Here is a 10,000-nt window from a genome sequence, read left to right on the forward strand (position 1 = left end):
CTACAATGGGCCTTTGCAGCCACCGTCGGGCTGGGCACATGGCCTCCCCCCACCATGACGAGGGAGGTTGGCGCCGGTTCCAACCTGGGCTTGCAAGCGGTAATGCATGACAGACAGCCAGCAACAAACAAAAGTCGAAAGGAGCCCACCTTTTGCCAGGCACAGACCGTTAAGGTCACGGACACGCTTGGGTGGTTAAGCTACAGTGACCCTTTCTAGCCGCCTTCGTCGTGTCTGCTGGGCACACATGGCCTTCCCCCCCCTGCCCGTGACAGGGGAGAGGTTGGTGTGCCAGGTCCGACTGGAGTTTGCAAACCATAGCGTTCAAGATACATGCACACACTCAGCCCTCCAGCTCTAAAAGGGTGACGTGTTTTGGTGCTCAGTTGCTAGAGAAATCTCGTGTTCAGCTACCAGAACGGGACTTGCTGTGCACATTCCCGCTCCACTCGAGACGGCAGACACCCGGGCTCTGGAGCTTGAATCGGACCTCTGTTAGACAACACAGGTGGACTTCTCGGCCTCACAAGAGAGCAATACGCCAGCGGGTGAACAGGAGAGTCGTGCCGACAAAACCCACTGACTTTTAAAACTGTCCGTCTGCCACTTGGGACAGAGAGAGGAACCTGACGAGCCTGAACACCAGCCTTGGCTGGACCGCTCGGGCCCTCCCATGTCGGACGCGAGTCGCCAAATCGATCGGAAGAGAGTACCGATTCCTCTCAAAAAGTCTGCGTGCCCGTTATTATAAAAGCAGCCCACCGGCCGCGGTGCCTTGCCCACAAACACACTTGGTGTCTGGGGTGATTCAGAGCCGCCGCGGCTCGAAAGTGTCAACCTGTTTTAAAAGTCATCGCTATGCCGGCACAGGTGACTTTCAAGTTAAAGAGTTCTCTTTATTGGCTTTCAAAAAAATCTGCAAAGTGTCACAGAGATTTTGAGAAACTCTTTTTTTTCTTTATATTATTATAATATAATATAATGTGTATATGTTTTCGAAAAGCATCCACCAGCAATCCATGGTGAGCCTCTCTCTGCTGGCAAGCTCCTCCTGCCTGAGCCCGACGCTGTCGAGGCTCAACACGATTTCAGACTGACAAAGAGTTCGAAAATTGCCGCCTGATGTAGCTTTAAATGCTGACAGGTGACTTCCGAGTGCTCTTGTAAAGGTCTCCGCTTTGAAATTGAGAGCCTTTTGCCAAGTGTCACTTTTTCAGGCACTCTTAAAGTGCACCTGGGCTGTCAGAGAAAGCTCTGAAAATCGTGTTCTCGAAAATCTCCGGGTACCCGACCAATCCCTAGGTGCCCGAATGACAAGTGTCAATTCGGCAGGACGGCCTCCCACCTCCGGCCGCAGATGCGTCACTAAATCCCCGCAACGGGGGCTTTCTCATTTCGGCATAGGGGCTTCCGCGGCCAACTCATTAACCTGTGCTCGGACTTTTTGTGCCACAAGTGCAAGGGACCGTTTGCCGGCAGCTACTCGCACCCCCCCGCCCAGGGGGGGAATCCTCTGACCGGAGATCCGAAACGCCGGCCGAATCCATCCCCGTCGGACTTCCGAAGGGGTTCCCTCGACCGACTGACTTCCGAACTCCTTTCTGGGCTTAAACGGGTGGAATTCGGACCCTCTCGCAAGGGAGCCGAAGCCCGCCAGCCCCGGGAGGCCTCGGGGCCGCCGTTTTCAAGCCCGACCAAAAAACCCGAAAAATGGGGAAAAATGGGAAAAATTCCCACTCCCAAAAGGCTTAAAAGTCGGTTGGGCGGCAGCCCGGGTCGGTCTCTGCAGACCTGGAGGCGCTGGACACAAGTCTGGTAAACAGGCTAAGTCTCGACATGCCACCTCTTACTATCCTGCAGGTACCCCGCCAATCCCCCCGGAACCGGCTGGCAATTGGCGAATCAGCGGGACGAATTTGAATTCGTGACCGACTTTCTGACACCGAATCGCCGCAAACGCGTTTCGATTTTTCGGCTTCGGTACCTCCCATCAGACTTTGACTGGCCATATCTCCGGACTCACGTGTCGCAGCCGGGACCTTCAGGCACCGTTCGACGCGTCTACCCCTGCCCCGTCGAATGGCGCCCCTCGCGGTGTGGTCCGATTTCCGCATTTTGGTCAGATTTGCCTCCAAAATTTTCAGATTGAGTTGACGAATGCCCCCTACGGGGTAACCTCTTGCCCTTTCGGACCTGGTCCCTGTGACTTAATTTCCGCCTTTTGCTCAATCGTTTCCCCATTTATAATTAATTTTAAAAATCTGGTTACTCAGTTCTGGTTTACCAGTTCCCTCTTCGGACTTAGTTTTTGGTTAATCATTTCCGGTTCACCAGTTCCCGTTTTGGACTTAGTCTCTGCGGGCCGTTTCTCATCTTTTGGTTCATCAGTTCCCCTCTTTTAATAATTTTTTGGCTGCTTTCGTTTGATCATTTCCCTGCCTTCTGGGTAACTTTTCCACCTTAGGACTTCATCGCCGCACATTGTTTTCGACTTCTGGTTGATCATTTCACCCCTTTTAATCATTTTTGTAACTTTTGGTTAACCATTTCACCCAGCTTCTGGTTAACCATTTCCCCTTTGGGACTTAGTCTGTGAGCATTCTTTTGGGATTCTGGTTAACCATTTGCCAATTTTTAAAAAATGTTGCCACTTTTGTTTAATGCTTTCTGGTCAACCTTTCCCTCTTTCAGACTTCACCGCGGCACATTGCTTCAGCCTCCTGGTTAATCATTTCACCCCTTTTAATCATTTTTGCAACTTTTGGTTAACCATTTCCCCCAGCTTCTGGTTAACCATTTCCCCTTTGGGACTTGGTCTCTGAGCATTCTTTTGGGATTCTGGTTAATCATTTGCCAATTTTTAAAAAATGTTGCCACTTTTGTTTAATGCTTTCTGGTCAACCTTTCCCTCTTTCAGACTTCACCGCGGCACATTGCTTCAGCCTCCTGGTTAATCATTTCACCCCTTTTAATCATTTTTGCAACTTTTGGTTAACCATTTCCCCCAGCTTCTGGTTAACCATTTCCCCTTTGGGACTTGGTCTCTGAGCATTCTTTTGGGATTCTGGTTAATCATTTGCCACTTTTTTAAAAATGTTGCCACTTTTGTTTAATGCTTTCTGGTCAACCTTTCCCTCTTTCAGACTTCACCGCGGCACATTGCTTCAGCCTCCTGGTTAATCATTTCACCCCTTTTAATCATTTTTGCAACTTTTGGTTAACCATTTCCCCCAGCTTCTGGTTAACCATTTCCCCTTTGGGACTTAGTCTCTGAGCATTCTTTTGGGATTCTGGTTAATCATTTGCCAATTTTTTAAAAATGTTGCCACTTTTGTTTAATGCTTTCTGGTCAACCTTTCCCTCTTTCAGACTTCACCGCGGCACATTGCTTTAGCCTCCTGGTTAATCATTTCACCCCTTTTAATCATTTTTGCAACTTTTGGTTAACCATTTCCCCCAGCTTCTGGTTAACCATTTCCCCTTTGGGACTTAGTCTCTGAGCATTCTTTTGGGATTCTGGTTAATCATTTGCCACTTTTTTAAAAATGTTGCCGCTTTTGTTTAATGCTTTCCCTGCTTTGTGGTCAACCTTTTCCCCTTTAGGACTTCACCGCGGCACATTGCTTCAGCCTCCTGGTTAATCATTTCACCCCTTTTAATCATTTTTGCAACTTTTGGTTAACCATTTCCCCCAGCTTCTGGTTAACCATTTCCCCTTTGGGACTTGGTCTCTGAGCATTCTTTTGGGATTCTGGTTAATCATTTGCCACTTTTTAAAAAATGTTGCCGCTTTTGTTTAATGCTTTCCCTGCTTTCTGGTCAACCTTTTCCCCTTTAGGACTTCACCGCAGCACATTGCTTTAGCCTCCTGGTTAATCATTTCACCCCTTTTAATCATTTTTGCAACTTTTGGTTAACCATTTCCCCCAGCTTCTGGTTAACCATTTCCCCTTTGGGACTTAGTCTCTGAGCATTCTTTTGGGATTCTGGTTAACCATTTGCCAATTTTTTTAAAATGTTGCCACTTTTGTTTAATGCTTTCTGGTCAACCTTTCCCTCTTTCAGACTTCACCGCCGCACATAATTTTCGACTTCTGGTTGATCATTTCACCCCTTTTAATCATTTTTGCAACTTTTGGTTAACCATTTCCCCCAGCTTCTGGTTAACCATTTCCCCTTTGGGACTTAGTCCCTGAGCATTCTTTTGGGATTCTGGTTAATCATTTGCCACTTTTTTAAAAATTTTGCCGCTTTTGTTTAATCGTTTCCCTGCTATGTGGTCAACCTTTTCCCCTTTCAGACTTCATCGCCGCGCATTGTTGTCGACTTCTGGTTAATCATTTTTCCCCTTTAAATCTTTTTTTGCCACTTTTGGTTAACCATTTCACCCAGCTTCTGGTTAACCATTTGCCCCATTTTACTGAATTTTTCCGCTTTGGTTTAATCATTTCCCTGCTTTCTTGTCAACCTTTTCCCCTTTTGGACTTCGCCGCCGCACTTTGCTTTTGCCTTCTGGTTAAACATTTCTCCCCTTTTAATCCTTTTTCCCACTTTTGGTTCACCAGTTCACCCAGCTTCTGGTTCACCATTTCCCCTTTGGGACTTAAGTCTCTGAGCATTCTTTTGGGATTCTGGTTAACCATTTGCCACTTTTTAAAAAATGTTGCTGCTTTTGTTTAATGCTTTCCCTGCTTTCTGGTCAACCTTTTCCTCTTTCCGACTTCATCGCCGCACCTTGTTTACGACATCCGGTTAAACATTTCTCCCCTTTCAATCCTTTTTGCCACTTTTGGTTAAGCAGTTCAACCAGCTTCTGGTTAACCATTTGCCCCTTCTTACTGAATTTTTCTGCTTTTGTTTAATCATTTCCCTGCTTTATGGTCAACCTTTTCCCCTTTAGGACTTCGCCGCCGCACTTTGCTTTCGCCTTCTGGTTAATCATTTCACAACATTTTAATCCTTTTTCCCACTTTTGGTTAAACAGTTCACCCAGCTTCTGGTTAACCATTTGCCCCTTTGGGACTTAAGTCTCTGAGCATTATTTTGGGATTCTGGTTAACCATTTGCCACTTTTTAAAAAATGTTGCCGCTTTTGTTTAATCGTTTCCCTGCTTTCTGGTCAACCTTTTCTCCTTTAGGACTTCGCCGCCGCACTTTGCTTTCGCCTTCTGGTTAATCATTTCACCCCTTTTAATCCTTTTTCCCACTTTTGGTTAAACAGTTCACCCAGCTTCTGGTTAACCATTTGCCCCTTTGGGACTTAAGTCTCTGAGCATTCTTTTGGGATTCTGGTTCACCATTTGTCCCTTTTTAAAAGATATTGCTGCTTCTGTTTAATCCTTTCCCTGCTTTGCGGTCAACCTTTTCCTCTTTCAGACTTCATCGCCGCGCATTGTTTTCGACATCTGGTTCAACATTTCTCCCCTTTTAATCCTCTTTCCCACTTTTGGTTAAGCAGTTCACCCAACTTCTGGTTAACCATTTGCCCCTTTTTACTGAATTTTTCTGCTTTGGTTTAATCATTTCCCTGCTTTATGGTCAACCTTTTCCCCTTTAGGACTTTGACGCGGCACATTGCTTTCGCCTTCTGGTTAATCATTTCACCCCTTTTAATCCTTTTTCCCACTTTTGGTTAAACAGTTCACCCAGCTACTGGTTAACCATTTCCCCTTTGGCACTTAAGTCTCTGAGCATTCTTTTGGGATTCTGGTAAACCATTTGTCCCTTTTTAAAAAATGCTGCTGCTTTTGTTTAATGCTTGCCCTGCTTTGCGGTCGATCATTTCACCCCTTTTAATCCATTTTTGCCACTTTGGGTTAAACAGTTCACACAACTTCTGGTTCACCATTTCACATTTCGGAACTTTTATTCCCACCATTACTTTGGGCTTCTGGTTCATCATTTCACGCTGTTTTACAAATCTTTGCCGCTTCACTTTTAATCCACAAACCGTGGCTCGCTTTCGGGTGGGGGGGGGGTAGCGGGTTTGGGCCGGGCACTCGACATCCCGGTGTGCGACCGGGTTCGTTCTGGTACCGCTCGGTGCCCCTCGTCCTGCTCTTGCCGCGGAAGCAAACCAGACGACCGTCGGTCTCACGCCCGAGGGGAGAGGAGGCGGAAAGCGGTTTGCAGCCTTTCGCTGTACCTCCGGCGGGCAGCGCCGCACCTCCGAGTGCTCGGTACCGTTCGCTGCGCCTCGTCCGGCCGCACGCAGCGAGCCAAACCCGGAGGAAATCGGCCTGTGCCTTCTCGAGATATGGGCCTCCGGGTGGGACGGACAAACCGGGGCCCCGAGCTCGCTTTCGGCGGCCCGGCACTCGACTTCCCGGTGTCCGAACGTGATCCTTCCGGTACCCTTCGGTGCCCCTTGCCCGACTCCAGCTCCCGTGCTGAAGCGGAGTCGGTCGGCCTGACGGCCGCCGAGTTAGCCAGCGGAAAGCGGTGCGCAGCCTTTCGCTTGCAGCTCCGGCGGGCAGCGCCGCACCTCCGGCTGCTCAGTGCCGTCCGCTGCTCCCCTTCCGGCTGCACGCAGCGAACCATACCCGGAGGAAATCGGCCTCGGCCTTCCGGAGATATGGGCCTGCGAGTGGGACCAATAAATCGGTGCACATTTCCGGCTCGGTTTCCGGCCTCGGCACTATCAGTTCACGCCGTCCGACCGACGTCGTTCTGGCACGGTTCCGTTGCTCCTTGATCCGGTCCAGCCACGGTAATCAGCCGAAGATGGTGGGGGGGGGGACACATTGCCCGCCGAGTTAGCCGGAGGAAATCGGCCTCGGACTTCCTCAGATATCAGCCTCCGGGTGGGACAGACAAACCGGGGACCCGAGCACGCTTTCGGCGGCCCGCTGGTCGACTTCCCGGTGTGCGACCGGGTTCGTTCCGGTACCGTTCGCTGCCCCTCGTCCTGCTCTAGCCGCGGAGACAAACCCGACGACCGTCGGTCTCACGCCCGCGGAGGGAGGTGGCGGAAAGTGGGTTTGCAGCCTTTCGCTGTAACCTCCGGCGGGCAGCGCCCGACCTCCGAGTGCTCGTACCGTCCGCTGCGCCTGGTCCTGCCGCACACAACGAGCCATACCCGGTGGAAATCGGCCTGTGCCTTCCAGAGATATGGGCCTCCGGGTGGGACGGACAAACCGGGGCCCCGTGCTCGCTTTCGGCGGCCCGCTAGTCGACTTCCCGGTGTGCGACCGGGTTCCTTCCGGTACCGTTCGCTGCCCTCGTCCTGCTCTAGCCGCGGAAACAAACCGACGACCGTCGGTCCTCACGCCCGCGGAGGGAGGCGGCGGAAAGTGGTTTGCAGCCTTTCGCTGTACCTCCGGCGGGCAGCGCCCGACCTCCGAGTGCTCGGTACCGTCCGCTGCGCCTGGTCCGGCGCACGCAACGAGCCATACCCGGAGGAAATCGGCCTGTGCCTTCGGAGATATGGGCCTCCGGGTGGGACGGACAAACCGGGGCCCCGAGCGGTGGCACCCTGCTCGCTTTCGGGCGGCCCGGCACTCGACTTCCCGGTGTGCGAACGTCATCGTTCCGGTACCCTTCGGTGCCCCTTGCCCCACTCTAGCTCCGGTGCTAAAGCGGAGTCGGTCGGTCTCACGGACGCCGAGTTAGCAGGCGGAAAGGGGTGCGCAGCCTTTCGCTGTCACTCCGGCGGGCAGCACCGCACCTCCGAGTGCTCGGTACCGAACGCTGCGCCTCCTCCTGCCGCACGCAAACGAGCCATACCCGGAGGAAATCGGCCTCGGCGTTCCGGAGTTATCCGCCTCCGAGTGGGCCTGACCAAGCGGGGTGAACTGGAAATCATTAACCAACGTACTTCCATGTTTCACCCGCAGAGGGCAGCACTCTCTTCTCCGTTTTAAACTGGGCCGACCCGGCTCCGTTTCGAGACCCGGCACTCGACTTCCCGGTGTGCGACCGGGTTCGTTCCGGTACCGTTCGCTGCCCCTCGTCCTGCTCTAGCCGCGGAACTAAACCCGACGACCGTCGGTCTCACGCCCGCGGAGGGAGGCGGCGGAAAGTGGTTTGCAGCCTTTCGCTGTACCTCCGGCGGGCAGCGCCCGACCTCCGAGTGCTCGGTACCGTCCGCTGCGCCTGGTCCGGCCGCACACAACGAGCCATACCCGGAGGAAATCGGCCTGTGCCTTCCGGAGATATGGGCCTCCGGGTGGGGACGGACAAACCGGGGCCCCGAGCGGTGGCACCCTGCTCGCTTTCGGCGGCCCGGCACTCGACTTCCCGGTGTGCGAACGTCATCGTTCCGGTACCCTTCGGTGCCCCTTGCCCCACTCTAGCTCCGGTGCTAAAGCGGAGTCGGTCGGTCTCACGGACGCCGAGTTAGCAGGCGGAAAGGGGGTGCGCAGCCTTTCGCTGTCACTCCGGCGGGCAGCACCGCACCTCCGAGTGCTCGGTACCGAACGCTGCGCCTCCTCCTGCCGCACGCAACGAGCCATACCCGGAGGAAATCGGCCTCGGCGTTCCGGAGTTATCCGCCTCCGAGTGGGCCTGACCAAGCGGGGTGAACTGGAAATCATTAACCAACGTACTTCCATGTTTTCACCCGCAGAGGGCAGCACTCTCTTCTCCGTTTTAAACTGGGCCGACCCGGCTCCGTTTCGAGACCCGGCACTCGACTTCCCGGTGTGCGACCGGGTTCGTTCCGGTACCGTTCGCTGCCCCTCGTCCTGCTCTAGCCGCGGAACTAAACCCGACGACCGTCGGTCTCACGCCCGCGGAGGGAGGCGGCGGAAAGTGGTTTGCAGCCTTTCGCTGTACCTCCGGCGGGCAGCGCCCGACCTCCGAGTGCTCGGTACCGTCCGCTGCGCCTGGTCCGGCCGCACACAACGAGCCATACCCGGTGGAAATCGGCCTGTGCCTTCCGGAGATATGGGCCTCCGGGTGGGACGGACAAACCGGGGCCCCGAGCTCGCTTTCGGCGGCCCGCTAGTCGACTTCCCGGTGTGCGAACGTCATCCTTCCGGTACTCAACCGTGCCCCTTGCCCCACTCTAGCTCCGGCGGTAAAGCGGAGTCGGTCGGTCTCACGGACGCCGAGTTAGCAGGCGGAAAGCGGTGCGCAGCCTTTCGCTGTCACTCCGGCGGGCAGCATCGCACCTCCCAGTGCTCGGTACCGTCCGCTGCGCCTGGTCCGGCCGCACACAACGAGCCATACCCGGAGGAAATCGGCCTGTGCCTTCCGGAGATATGGCCTCCGGGTGGGACGGACAAACCGGGGCCCCGAGCGGTGGCACCCTGCTCGCTTTCAGCGGCCCGTCACTCGACTTCCCGGTATGCGAACGTGATCGTTCCGGTACCCTTCGGTGCCCCTTGCCCCACTCTAGCTCCGGTGCTTAAAGCGGAGTCGGTCGGTCTCACGGACGCCGAGTTACCAGGCGGAAAGCGGTGCGCAGCCTTTCGCTGTCACTCCGGCGGGCAGCACCGCATCTCCGAGTGCTCGGTACCGTACGCTGCGCCGCCTCCTGCCGCACGCAACGAGCCATACCCGGAGGAAATCGGCCTCGGCGTTCCGGAGTTATCCGCCTCCGAGTGGGCCTGACCAAGCGGGGTGAACTGGAAATCATTAACCAACGTACTTCCAGGTTTTCACCCGCAGAGGGCAGCACTCTATTCTCCGTTTTAAATTGGGCCGACCCGGCTCCGTTTCGAGACCCGGCACTCGACTTCCCGGTGTGCGAACGTGATCGTTCCGGTACCCAACCGTGCCCCTTGCCCCACTCTAGCTCCGGCGGTAAAGCGAAGTCGGTCGGTCTCACGGACGCCGAGTTAGCAGGCGGAAAGCGGTGCGCAGCCTTTCGCTGTCACTCCGGCGGGCAGCATCGCACCTCCCAGTGCTCGGTACCGTACGCTGCGCCTCCTCCTGCCGCACGCAACGAGCCATACCCGGAGGAAATCGGCCTCGGCCTTCTGAGATATCAGCCTCCGAGTGGGCCCGAAGAGTCGGTGGCACCCCTGCTCGCTTTCAGCGGCCCGGCACTCGACTT

The sequence above is a fragment of the Heptranchias perlo genome, unplaced genomic scaffold, assembly GCF_035084215.1.
Source record: "Heptranchias perlo isolate sHepPer1 unplaced genomic scaffold, sHepPer1.hap1 HAP1_SCAFFOLD_842, whole genome shotgun sequence".
Lineage (NCBI taxonomy): Eukaryota > Metazoa > Chordata > Chondrichthyes > Hexanchiformes > Hexanchidae > Heptranchias > Heptranchias perlo.